Source organism: Elephantulus edwardii, unplaced genomic scaffold (assembly GCF_000299155.1).
Source record: "Elephantulus edwardii isolate Elephantulus edwardi_28Jun2011 unplaced genomic scaffold, EleEdw1.0 scaffold00387, whole genome shotgun sequence".
NCBI lineage: Eukaryota > Metazoa > Chordata > Mammalia > Macroscelidea > Macroscelididae > Elephantulus > Elephantulus edwardii.
In genome coordinates, this window is record NW_006400137.1 from 488,728 (window position 1) to 502,972 (window position 14,245).

Consider the following 14,245-nt stretch of genomic DNA (forward strand, 5'->3'; position numbering starts at 1 on the left):
CTAAAAGAAAAGATTTGCCCTGAAGATAAGCTTGTTAGAAGTAGAATTTATTATTGGGTGCTGAGGCTTAGTCTGTTGTTATTTGCTGTGGAGTCAGAACAATCCGTACTTGACCCTCCAGCAGGTTTTCAAAGGTAGTAAATCACATAAGAGGAGACTGCTCAGCCTTCTCCATCAGAGATATCCTGTTTGGCCAGCAAAATTTGCTAAACAAGATCTCTTTTCTCCACTTAATGGATTTCATCTGTTTGTGGAGGATCAGTTGTCCATTTAAAAACAAAACAAACCAAAAACCCTCCAAAACAACAACAACACAAAACCCACCCCAAAACAATCAAAAGTTATTGTTGTCAAGTCCAGTTTTGTTGAATGCTTTTAGTAGAAGATGATGTGGTATTTTACCAAATAAATTTTTCTAATTCAATTGAGATTATCATATAGTTCTTTTTCTTTTAAATTTTTTATTTTTTTTGTTTTCTGATGTTAAACCATCCTTGATATTTGATATGGACCCCCTTGATCATAATGGATAATTTTTATAATATTTGATAGGCTAGAATTTTGTTGAGAATTTTTTTATCTGTGTTGATAAAAGATATTCATCTCTAATTTTTTTGTGGCTGGTAGATTTGTCTGACTTTAATATCAAATAATATCTGATTCATAGAATTAATTCAGAAATATTCTATCTTCTTTTATATTCTGAAATGATTTTAGTATAACTGGTATCAATTTTTGTCTGAGTATTTGGTAAAATCCACTGATGATGCCATTTTGGTCAGAACTTTTTTTGATTGTGAGTATTGTTATAGACTGTTAGGTTTCTTTTCTTATGAGTCTGTTCAAATATTCTACCTATATCTATATTAGTTTAGGTAATCAATGAATTTATAAAAATGTGTCTAGTTCCTCTGTTGTCATTATTGTTAGATGCTATTGAATCAACTATGACTCACAGAGCCCCTGTGAACAGCCCCTGTGAACAACAGATCTGACCCTTGACCTATCCTGTACCATCCTCGTGATCTCTGTCATGCTCAAGCCCATTGCAGTAGTCATTGTATCAATTAAATTCAGAAGTCTTCCTCTCTTTCACTGACCCTCTACCTTTCCCAGCATGATATCTCTTTCCAAGGACTGGTTCTTCCTGAAAATATGCCCAAAATAAATATAATGACGCTTCATGATCCTTGCCTCTAAGGAATACTTTGGTTGTACTTCCTTCAAGACAATGTTGTTTGTTTACTTGACAGTACATGGAATAGTCAGTACTTTTCACCAGCCTCACAATTTATAGACACCAATTCTCCTCCTACCATCCTTATTCATTGTACAATTTTCAGGTGTATAGGAAATGAATGGATATATCATGACTTGGATTAGGCACACTTTAGTCTTTAAAACTATTATCATTGCTTTTTAGAACTTTGGAGAAGTCCCTGACAGCAAATTTTACCAATGCAATGTATCTTCTAAATTTTTTGCTGCTGCTACTATGGATATTCATTGTGAATCTAAATAAAATTAAATAATTGACAACTTCAAAGTTTTCCCCATCAATCATAATGTTGCCCATTGGTAAAGATTTTTGTTTTCTTAATGTTGAGATGTAGTCCACATCAAAGACTGCAATCTTTGATTTTCTGCACTACGTGTTTCAAATTTTCTTCACTTTCTGCAAGCATGGTTATATCATCTGCATAATAGAGTTGAACAGTCTTCCTTCAGTCTTATTCCACATTTTCATCAGCTTCTCTAATGGTTTACTAAGCATACAGATTGAATAGGTATGGAGAAAGGATACAACTCTGACGCACACCTATGTTGATTTTAAAACATTAAATGTTCCCTTTTTCTATTTTGCTTCATGGTCTATGTTTAGGATTCACATAAACAGTATTAAGTGTTCCAGAATTTCCATTGTTCTTACTGTTAGCCCTAATTTCTTTTGATCCATTCAGTCAAAAATTTCTACTGTTTTGGATTATTGTCTCTTATTGTTGAATCTCAACTCAAAGAACTTCCTATAGAGATATTCCTTGGAAAGGGATATCATGCTTAGAAAGTTACAATGGATCAGTGAAAGAGAGGAATATGCTCAGAGTTGTCCCCGACAGCAGGCTTTACCAATGTAACTCATCTTTTGATTTCCTGACTGCTGGGTATCAAGAGTATTAACTGTGAAACCAAGCAAGCTGAAGAAGTTAACAACCTCAGTCTCCTCTCTCTCTACCATACAGCTGCCAGTTGGCCCAATGGTGAGAATCTTTGTTTTCTTGATGTTGAGCTTCTTCAATCCATATTGAAGACCATAATCCTTGATCTTCTGCAGCCAGCACCTCATGTCTTCCTCAGTTTCAGCTAGCAAAGTTGTGTTATCTACACAATGTGGGTTGTTGATGAGTCTTGTATCAATCATCATGCTACATTCCTCTTCATAAAGTCCAGCTTCCCGAATGATCTGTTCCACAAATAGATTGAAAAGTTATAGGAACAGGATGCATCCCTGATGCACATCTCTCCTGATCCTGAACAATACAGTATTCCAGTGCTCTGTTTTGACCACTGCTTCCTGTTTCAAGTATAGGTTTCAAATTCGCACAATTAAGTGCTCTGGAATGATTATACTCAAGTTTAGCCACAATTTGTTGTTATCCAGTGTCAAATGCCTTTGCATAGTTAATGAAACATAAATATACACTCCTCTGATATTCTCTGCTTTTTGCCAAGATACATTTAACATTGGCTATGATGTACCTAAGTGACACGTTCTCTTCTAAATCTGGCTTGCCCATCTGGTAATTCACTGTTGATGGACTCTTCCAGTTGTTTTTAGATAATCTTCAGCATGATCATTATTGTGTGTGATATTAGTGATATCGTTTGGTAATCTTCATACTGTGTTTTCTTTTTCTGAAACAGGAATATATATCAATTTCTTTCAGTCAGTTGAACAAGTGGTTGTCCTCCAAATGTCTTGGCATAACCTAGTGTGCATGTCCAGGGAAGCATCTGTTTGTTGAAATATATCAATTGACATTCCACCAATTCCTGGGGCCTTGTTTTTTGCCAAGTCCTTCAGAGAAGGATGAACTTCCTCCTTCATTACCATTCTCTCTCTCTCTCTCTCTCTCTCTCTCTCTCTCTCTCTCTCTCCCTCTTCTTTTACTGATTTGTTCAATTGGTCTCATAGCTGTTACTGATTTATAAGACCTTATATCCACACTTAAGGTAGCTGGATACCATGTCCCCAATGGGGCTAACTTGAAAAGCCAATTTTCAAGAATTCTAACATGCCACTCATTCATTGCCTTTGACTGGGAACCAACTCATAGCTAACTGTCCAGCAGGTTTTCAGAGGCTGTGAATTGCATAGGAGGAGATCTTTCTCCCGCACAGCAACTGGTGGATTTCAACTGCCTCCATTTGGGTTGACAGCACATCTCCTTACCAAGAGCCCACCAGAAATACGTAAAGTACATATGCAGAAGTAAGGGCTGATTAATGTTGTAGTAGAAAACAATAAAAAAAACCAGCACTGCCTTGGATTGATTTTGACTGATGATGACTTTATAGGACAGATTAGAACAAGGCTGTATTTTTATGGATGTCCACTGTCATGTCTTTCTCCCACAGAGCAATTGGCAGGTTCAAGCCACTGATTTTTCAGTTAACAGCTGAGCACTTTAGCTACTATACCAGCAGGTAAACTGTAACAGGATAAACGGAAAATTTTCTAGATTTTTTCTTCCAATAGTTTCCCCATTTTTTATATTATATACCTACAATTGTTTAACAACAATCACATATTGGTGTTTTGGTGTTGTTGTTTTTTTTAAATTTAAGCCTTTTGTTTAGAGTCAACAAGACATCATGGAGGGCCTTTGTATTTAAAGTTAGTTTTATATTTTGGAGGAACATATTCTTATATGTGCTACAGCATTCTTCTGTCAATTTGCTATACTGAGATAACCCTGGTTTGTTGTGATGCTGAACCTTGAGTCATTAGGTGTCAAATGCCATAATGGTTACCCATGATGGACAGTGCTTGGTGGAGCTCGCAGATTAAGACAGGTTTAGAAGTAGGTGTGTCATCGACTTCCTAAACAACATGCCTCTGGAAACTCTATGAACTTTGAGAAACAAAAATAGTTATAAAAAGGCTTCAGGTATTTTGTTCATAGGGTTGCTATGAGTCATGCTCAATTCTACAGCAATCAACAACAAAAAGAAGAACCGGTTTGCTTACAAAGTTCGTATACTTTTTTTTCTCAGACTGGATATTTTTCCTTTCCTTTACCCACCTCTCCCTCCACCCTATGATTAATTCCTTTCACCCATCCTCGTGCTTCTGCTCCTCCCTCCCCTCCTTGGATCCTCATACCCTTTCTACAATAATAGTCTTATACAGTATTTGTCTTTATGAGATTGAGTTGATTCACTTAGCATAATGCTCTCCAGTCCCTCCAAATTTCAGTAGCAATTTATAAAATCATTATTCTGTGTGCTGTATAGTATTCTATCATGTGAATGTACCATAATTTCTCAACCCATTCCATTGTGGTTGGACATCTGGGTTGTTTCCATGTTCTCATTATGGTGAATAACACTGCTATGAACAATGGTATACAAGTTGCCATTTGAGCCTCAGTTCTAATTATCTTTGAATATATTCCAAGCAGTGGAATAGCTGGGTCATATGGAATTTTTGTATTCAGCTTTTTGAGGATGCACCAAACTGCCTTCCAGAGTAGTTGTACCATTTTACAATCCCACCAACAATGTAAAAGAGTTGGTATCTCGACATATCCTCTCCAAAATTTATTATTTGCGGCCCTGTTAAACTTTACCACAGTTACTGGAGTGAGATGGTATCTCGTTATGGTTTTGATTTGCACTTCTCTTACTGACAGTGATTTGGAGCATTTCTTCATGTGTCTTTGGTCATTCGAATATCTTCCTCTGTGAAAATTATTTGCCTGTCTTGCCCATTTTGTAACTATTATCAGTCTTTTTCTTGTGGAGGCCCAGGAGTATTCGGTAAATTTTACTATGAAACTCTTGTCTGAGCTGGTATTGCCACATTTGTTTGCAGTTGGTAGGTTTTCTTTTCAACCTGTTGGAAAAAGTTTTTTAAGCACACATTCTATTGTGTCTCTCTGAAATATTCTGTAGTTTTCTTTGTACAGGTTTTTTGTGTCTCTAGTGAGGTTCACTCCAACGTATCTCAAATTGTAATTGACTATTGTAAATGGTATCGATTTCTTAGTTTCTTCCTCTGAGTTCTCTTTGTTCCTGTAAAGGAATTTGACTGATTTTTGAGTACTGTTCTTGTGTCCTGCCACTCTATTAAATTGAACTACTAGTTCTAACAGGTTTTTTGTTGTTGTTGTTGTTGAATCCTTGGAATATTCTGTGTACAATATCATATCATCTGCATATAGTGACAGATAAACCATCTCTTTGCCAGTCAGGGTGCCTTTTATTTCCTTCTCTTGTCATATTTCTCTAGCAAGTACTTCCAATATGCTATTGAATAGAAGTGGTGATAGTGGGCATCCTTGTCTGGTCCCTGTTTGCAAGAAGATACTTTTAGTCTTTCTCCATTAAGAATGATACTGACTCTTGGTTTTCACTAAGTTGAGAAAATTCCCTACTATTCCAATTTTGCTGAGTGTCTTTATGTCAGGAATGGATGTTGAATTTTGTCAAATATCTTTTCTGCATCAGTTGATCATATGATTCTTGTTAATATGGTGAATTATATTGATTATTTTTCTTAGGTCAAACTATCCTATATACCTGTTATGAATCCAATTTGGTCATGATGAATTTTTTTTAATATGCTTTTGGATTCTATTGGCTAGGATTTTATTAAGTTTGTACATCTCTAGTCATGAGATATATTGGTCTGTAGTTTGTTTTATTTTTTCCCTTGGTAATATCTTTGCTTGGTTTTGGTAGTAGGCTTACAATTGCTTTATAGAATGACTCTGGGACTCTTGCTTCTTTTCAATTTTTTAAAATAATTTGAGTAAATTGGAGCTATATCCTCTGTGAATGTTTGATAGAATTCAGCTGTAAAGCCATTTGGTCCAGGACTTTTCTTATGAGGAAGTCTTTTTATGACCTGTTCAATTTCTTCTTTTATGCTGGGTCTGTTCAACTGTTCTATATCTGTCCTTGTCAATCTGGGTAGATTATGGATTTCAAGGAATTTGTCCATTTCCTCTAAGTTTTCAAATTTATCAGAGTATAGCTTTTCATAGTATTTGAATATTATCAACTTTATCTGATTTTGTTGTGATATCACCTTTATATTTTCTTAATTGAATTATCTTTGTATTCTCTCTGTTTTTTTTTTTTTTGTCTTACGTTTGCCAGTGGTTTGTTAATTTTATAGACCCTTTCAAAAAATCAGCTCTTGGTCTTATTGATGGTTTCAATTGTTTGTTTTCTATCACAATGATTTCAGCTTTTATCCTTATAATTTCTTTTCTTCTAGAGGCTATACAATTAGAATGTTGTTTGATGAAAGTGTTGAATGATCATCGATTTTTCTTCTTTCTTCCTTTTTTATGTGTGTGCTTATTACTATGAACTGTCCCTGGGGACTTCCTTAGCTGCATCCCAGACTGACTGTCCATGGATGATGTCTCTTTCCAATTAATAGCTTCTCCTATATGCATGTCTAAAGTATGTGAGATGAAGTTTTGCCATCCTTATCTCTAAGGAATACTCTGCCTAAACTTTCTCTACAGCGTATCTCTTTGTTCTTTTGGCAATCAATGAGTTTATTCAGTGTGCTTTTTTTTTTGTTTGTTTGTTTTTTTAGTTTGTGTGTGTGCACTGTCAAAACAGATCTGACTGGTACAGGAGGAGGTTGTTCCTCCTTCTCCAGCAGAGCATCTGGTGGATTTGAACCATCAGTGTGCTTTTCTAATATCAAAACTCAAAGGCATCACTTCTTCTGTCATCTAGCAAGATGCAGAGCAAGAGATTGAAAAGACCATGTCCTGAATTAGAAGCACCTAAGCCTTTAAACTGATATCATTGTTCCTTAGTACTTTGGAGAAGTCTCTGACAGCAGACTTTCCCAATGTAACATGTCTTTTGGTTTCTTGACTGTTGGTATCAAGGGTGTTGATTGTGGGTCTAGGTAAGATGAAATCATTGACAATTTTAATCTATTCTCCATCTATAATGATTTTACTTATTGACTCAATAGTAAGGATTTTTGTTTTCTTGATGTAGAGATGTAATCGATATTGAAGGTTACAGTCTGGTCTTCTGCAACAAGAGTTTCAAGTCTACTTTCAGTAAGTAAGTTTGCATCATCTGCATAATCCTGGTTGTTGATGACTCTTCACTCAATCCGATGGATGTCACTTTCTTCATCATAGAGTTCAGCTTCTCTAATGCTCTTCTAAACTTACAGATTGAATAGGTATGGAGGATACAAACCTGCTTCACAGTTTTGAAAGAAAAGATTAAACCATGTAATATTTCCTCCCTCTGTTTGGACAACAGCTTCTGGGTTTAGTTATTTTATGAACATAATTAAGTGTCCTGAGTTTCCATTTTTCTCAGTGTTAGCCACAGTTTGTTAAGATCCACATAGTGAAATGATATTTCATTGTCAATAAAATATAAGTAAACATTTTTCTGGTATTCTCTGCTTTCAGCCAAGGTCCACCTGACATCAGTAATGTACCTGGTGCCATGACCTTTTCTAAACTCCCAAAGTACCAAAAAGAAGTACATTGGAAATACAGTAGTTAACACCCTTGATTCCCAAGCAAAATGATAACTTTCAAGATGCACTACACTGACAAGGAGCACAAATGTTCTCACTGTGACAACAACTTTAACCAGGTGGGAAATCTGAAGGCTCACCTGAAGATCCACATTGCTGATGGACCGCTCAAGTTTCCAGAGTGAGGCAAGCTGTTCCCATCCCACAGCAGCAAGCAGTTCACCATCAAATTAAGTGGCACCATCGTATCCACAGTAATTAAAAGCCCCACGTGTGCATCCACTGCCAGCAGCAGTTTGCAGACCCCGGTAAACTGCAGCGTCACTTCCGGATCCACACAGGTGAGAAGCCCTAGGTCTGCGAGTGCTGTGGCAAGAGGTATGGTCAGTCCAGACAGCTGTATGGCCAATCACATTAGCCACCATGACAACATCTGCCCCCACAAGTGCAGCATGTGCAGCAAGGCCTTTGTTAATGTAGGAGACCCGTTCAAGCATATCATTATTCCTACCGGAGAGAAGCCTTACCTTTGTGACAAATGTGGTTGGGGCTTCAATAGGGTAGGCAATCTGTGTTCCCAAGTGAAGACTGTGCACTAGGGCAAGGCAGGCATCAAAATCCTGGAGCCAGAGGAAGGTGGAGAAGTCAGTATGGTCACGATTAATGACATGGTCATGCTGGCTACAGCAGTAACAGCTGTCATTCAGCTCACAGTGGTACCTGTGGGGGCTGCGGTGACAGCCGATGAGACAGAAGCACTTAAAGCAGAGATCACCAAAGCTGTGAAGCAAGTCCAGGAAGCAGACCCCAACACCCAGATTCTCTATGCTTGTGACTCCTGTGGAGAGAAGTTTCTGGATGCCACAGCCTGGCCCAGCATGTGCGGATCCACATGGCCTAGACCCTGGTAATGTTCCCAGCGGACACGGACTTCTACCAGAAGTATGAGCCAACTGGCACGTGACCAGCTGGGCAGGTGCCACAGGCTGGGGAGCTGCTTTTCTGCCCTCAGGATGGGGCTGGGCTTCTAACTGCCCTGGCAGAGACTCCACAGTCCCCGAATATCCACCTGCCAAGTCAACAGGCACCTCTCCTCCTCATGACTGTTTATTTAAAGATGGAGGGCACCCTAGAACTTAGTAGGTTGACCCTGCTCCGTGAAGAATAAATTTTATTATTTTCTAATGCTGCCTAGATCATGTGGAGGAGGAAGCTGAGAACTGGCTGCAGCTATGGCTGATGGCTCAGAAGAGCAGCCTTACCAAGACACAAGCCAAGAGAACCAGGCTGTTCTGCCAAGCTGTCTAAAACTAAAGTGGCTGCTGAGCTGGAGTGTGGGCGACACATTAGGGGCCTGGGACCAGAGCTCTGTGTTCCTCCCACCCCTCACAAGCTCCTCTTTGGAGTGTTCCCACTTGTTAATTTTAGGAGTTGATTTCCCCACGCCCTTCAAGGCCATGAGGATTGGGAAATAAGACCTTTCTAGGACTCAGACAATCCAGTAAGCTCCCAGCTTTGCCTTCCTAGCCGAGCCCAACCCCAAAGCCACCTGTGCCTGGCTCCCCTCAGGGTCTTTTCATCTAGAGCAGCTAAGCAGGCAGAGAACGTGCCCTGAGTTTGCTGTACTGGGAGTCAGAGTACAAGGATGGAGGCTGGCAGTACCATCTTTGGAAATACTGATTTACTCTGAATCAGTGGAGTCTCTCCAACCAGGCCGGGGCCCAGGGCCCAGCAAGCCATGACCTGCCCACATGGAGCAGTAGAGCAGCTTCTTTTGGAGCTCAGTTTTGTTCTATCAACAAAGTGGCCCATGTTTGCACCTCTTTTCTATAGTTTTCCCACAGAAGTTGTTTTAATACTTCAGATACCCCATGTTCTTGCATCAGAAGCATCGATTTATAGGGGCCCTATTTGATACTGAGATAGAGCTCTTCAGGCCCCCTGGTTCTTTGCCCTCGCACCTCAGCTTATAATGGCCTTTCCTACTCCCTCATACCTTCTGTTCAAGATTGCTTTGCCCACTGCTTTGAGAGAAAGGGAAGGCTCAAGGACAAACCAAAGCTTAGATGTGCTGAGGCTGCATTGAGGGGACGGTTCTATACTGTATCCATTTTGAAGTGCCTTCAATATTACCTGAGAATCGTAAAACTTTGAGATATCACAAATCATTTCCATCATACTGAAAATTGGTTGAAGCTCAGCATCTGTGATAAAAATATCTTTGTGCAGGATCAGATGATCCTTGGAGATGCCTGTTAGGAAAGGAAGTAGGTCCACGTACAGATGTGGAGTGAGACAGGACGGGTGAGCTGGCTATCACCACAAGCTAAGGACCCCTTGGTCCTCCCAATCAAGTGGCAATCACATTCACACTTAATGTGTTTTATACTTTTAAATAAAGTTTGTATTCCAATGGACACACAAAACAACACAAAAAACCTTGATAACTTTCAATATAGGGTACGGGGATCTGAAACGAATGCATCTAGTCTTTCACTCATATGGGAGGGACTGCTTACTGCCCACAAGCTCAGAGTAAGCTTTATTTGGTTTCACAGAAACCCAAGATTATCTAAGACTCAATCAGCATCAGAATCTGAAAACAAATAATTCCAGGACATCTCACATTCTTGTTATCCTTTTCCCCTGTCTGTGTTCATAATCCTTTTGCTCATAATGATCAGGTGTGTCCCACGAGCATATTTCTCTCCCTTCCTGACTATTCTGCCTCCTTACCACATTTCTTCTTATTTTTTTTCCACTCTATCTAGAACATTCTTTCCATGAGCTGCTTCATGAAACAGACCCAATCTCTAGATAGACTAAAACATTATACTGCAATGAATAATCCACTCCTCCTCCTCTACTCACAATGATCATAACATATCAAATGACATCGACACATTGCATCAGTAAAATTTCCTGCCAAGGAGCTCTTTAAAGTGCTAAAAAGCAAACATGTCGCTTTAAGGATTAATGTTCACGTGGCCCAAGCTTTCTTTTCAATCACTTCATAAGCATGTGAAATCTGGAGAATGAGTGAGAAAGAGCAGAGGAGAATTCTTGCTTTTGAATTATGATGTTGGCAAAGAACACTGAATATAACATAAATAGCCAGAGCAGAGAAGAGAATTAATCTTAGAAGAACTGAAGCCAGAATTATCCTTAGAGAAGGGAGGATGTGAGGTTTCATCTTGGCTACATTAGAAATGTTGTTAAGGAGTCCAGTCCCTGGATTAGAACATCACGATTAGTAATGTAGATCTTCACATAAAATGAGGAAGATCATCAGTGAGATGGACTGACACAGTTGCTGCAACAACTGCCTTAAACATATCAGACAATAGGGAGAACATCACAGGATCAAGCACTTTTTTTTCTGTTGTTAGTACAGTTCCTATAACTCAAAACCAACTCAGTGACACCTAACAACAATAACATACATACCTTCTTCTCACTGATTCTATTGTCTTCTTAAATTGTACCTTATTCAGATTGCTAAAGTAAGCTCTTAAATAACTCTCACATTAAGGATACATTGGGGGGAAAAGCTACAATTTAGAACATACAGTGTTGCATTACATTTTATTTACTTCAGTATATGCTGAACACCTCTGGAATAATATTATTGGAATGAAATAGTGAAATGACTTTCACAAGATAATACAGGAACGAAACGGCAGCTGAAATAAATAAGGTCTTCAAATCTAATAATCTTTTCTGGCCTGTTTATTTAAAAAATCACTAGTAGCACATCCAATTTTTGCATGAAAGTGGGACATGTATTATCAATAAATAAGCTAGAAATCACTTAGACCTTTCAAGTACATACCAGTTATAACTTGCCAATGTTCAATATTATTGACCATCTACAACCAAATTAAGCAAAGCCTGGCAACTGTATATTAAAATTCTACTTTAATTTTTCAATTATAATATTTTCTACAAAATCTGGAAGGCAGAAGACAAAAAAACCATTTGATTCCTCGGTGGCAGCGAAATCATGCCTTTGACAAACAGAAATTCTCTTCTTCTGCCAAGTGTCCTCTAGAAACTCCCCACTTGCATATTGTAGACTCCTGAGATTATGTGTAGTCTAGCAGAACCTTGAGCATTCTCTGTTGATTGCCTTGGAATTGAGCATGACTCATAGCAACCCTATGAACAAAAAGACTAAAGTCCCTTTATAACTATTGACATTTATCAAAGTTCATAGAGTTTCTGGAAGTGAATGTTTAGGAAGTGGATGCCACTACTATTTGTGTACTGCAGTGAACTGAAACCTCAGAGATTATGGAAATACCTACCAACCAGAATTTCAGGAGGTATGTCCCTGACATCTCCAGACATCTGACTTTGCCTAAGTCACTAATAACTTGTTTTGGTCCTCAAAGACCAAACCCCAACTGAAAAATGATGTTTAAATGATGTATATGAAAATTTATATACTCATTTATTTTCATATTCAGTAAAGAGATATATTCCTAAGCAAAGACAATTGGATTCCAGTGCAGATTTAGACAGTTTGTAAATTTGTGAAAGAAAATGTGAAGAAACATTACTTAAACATGTTTGAAACTCATTTTATCTTCTCCCTTTATTTGGATCATGCATTTGGCATTAGTTGAGAAAAGGATTAATTTCAGTATATTAAGAAAAATAATAGTAACAGCTTTATTTGCTGTCTACCAACTATGTGAATTTCTTTAGTTTACTTAACTTACCTTGTCCTTTACTCTTAATATGAATTTCATTATACTATATAGACTGTTCTTTCCATGAGAAAGTTGTCAGCATGGTGGGCTTTCCTGTACAATACAATTGGAGGGACGGACCACATCTGAGCACCACCTTTTACTGAAAACCAGATTTGTAGTATCTAACTAATAGACCCAGTTTATTTATAGGATATAAGCCAAGAAACTATGAAAAGATTTTCCAGGTAAATAAATAAAATCTAAAATCCATTAGGTTTTCATCACATGGACTGAAAAATGAGAGGAAAGGAGCCTTCAGCTGAAGTAATATTGTCTAGAAGATTATCTTGCATTGTATTAGAACATAAGCCATTTTTCTTGCAGCCCTCTGGAAACGTATATGAGTGAACAATTAACAGGGCCGAGCTCTCTATTGTGAGTGAAAACCATCTTTACTGTAAAATTTACGTTAGTTAGAGGAGCAACCAGGTCACTGTTCTAGCCAACTTCCTTCTCTGGATCCAGGAAAACAGGCAGAGCTTTACACCTTTCAACCTCACACAGAACCTCAGAGCTTCTTAGTATATGCAGAATCAGCATTCTTCTGTGCACTAAAAATAAAAACAAAACAAAGCAAAACAAAATCCAAAGCAAAATTATATTGTCATTTAATTGATTCTGATTCATATGACACTTAACTGTGTTCATGTGGAACCAATCCATCAACCAAGAAGCAGTTGTCCAAACATAACAATGAAACCCTGCATGGTTTAAAATTTAAAAAAGGTCTATGTTACAGTTTTATCTTTTTCTCCATACTTATTCAATCTATGCTGAAGAAAAATAATTTGAGAAGCTGGACTACATAAAGAAAAATGCATCATCATAATTGGAGGAAGGAAGCTCATCTACAACATGCATTATGTACATACTTGCATGCTGAAAATGAAAAGAATTTGAAGCACTTATTGCAGGAGATCAAAGACAACAGCCTTCAATATGGATTACATCTCAACATCAAAAAAATAAAAGTCTTAACCACTGGTTCAATATGCAAGATCACAGTAGATAGAGAAAAGATTAGCCTTGGTATACTACTTTATTTTACTTGAAATGATGATCAACACCTAGTGTAGTTGTTGTTATTGTTCATTGTCTATGAATCAAAATCAACTCAGAGCTGACTCTCAAGTGGGTTTTCAGAGGCCGTACCCAGGAGCTTTAACCGGTTTGTGTGACTCACAGTTTCAGAACGGCTTCTATTATTGCCTTTTCTTGGTGTAGTTGCTCTACTTGGCTACTTTGCAATTCGTCCATTCCTCTCAAAGAAAAGCAACAGAAAGATAGTTTTATTAATCTTAAAATACAAAAGGAAAATCCCAAAATGATAAATGAACATTGAAGATTTGTATGTCATTAAGCTGTATATTGTAGATGTTGGTGTTCTAAGATGTTTCCTGCTTGTCATGGTTCACATAATAAACACGATGAATTAACAAGAGGCAATGAGGGTCCATTAATACTGAAGAAGGAAGTGTAATAGTATACTAGTAATGAATTAGAGTTGAACTCAGATGCATGCTGCAAAATCCTATTAAAATATTTTCTCATTCTTTGTGTTGTTGTTGTTGTTGTTATGTGCCGAAGAGTTGTTTCTGACTCATAGCGACCCTATACACAACAGCCCTAAACCCTGCTCTATACTGCGCCAATCGCACCGCCTCTGACACACCCATCCCGATTACCCCAGTCACCGAATCAATCCATCTCATAGAGGGTCTTCCCCTCCTGC

The 14,245-nt window shown here is 38.0% G+C and overlaps 1 pseudogene; it reads left to right on the top strand.

Moving 5' to 3' along the window:
* The first annotated feature begins 8,136 nt into the window (after nt 1-8,136).
* Nucleotides 8,137-8,924, top strand: LOC102846788 (annotated as a pseudogene).
* Nucleotides 8,925-14,245: the final 5,321 nt, after the last annotated feature.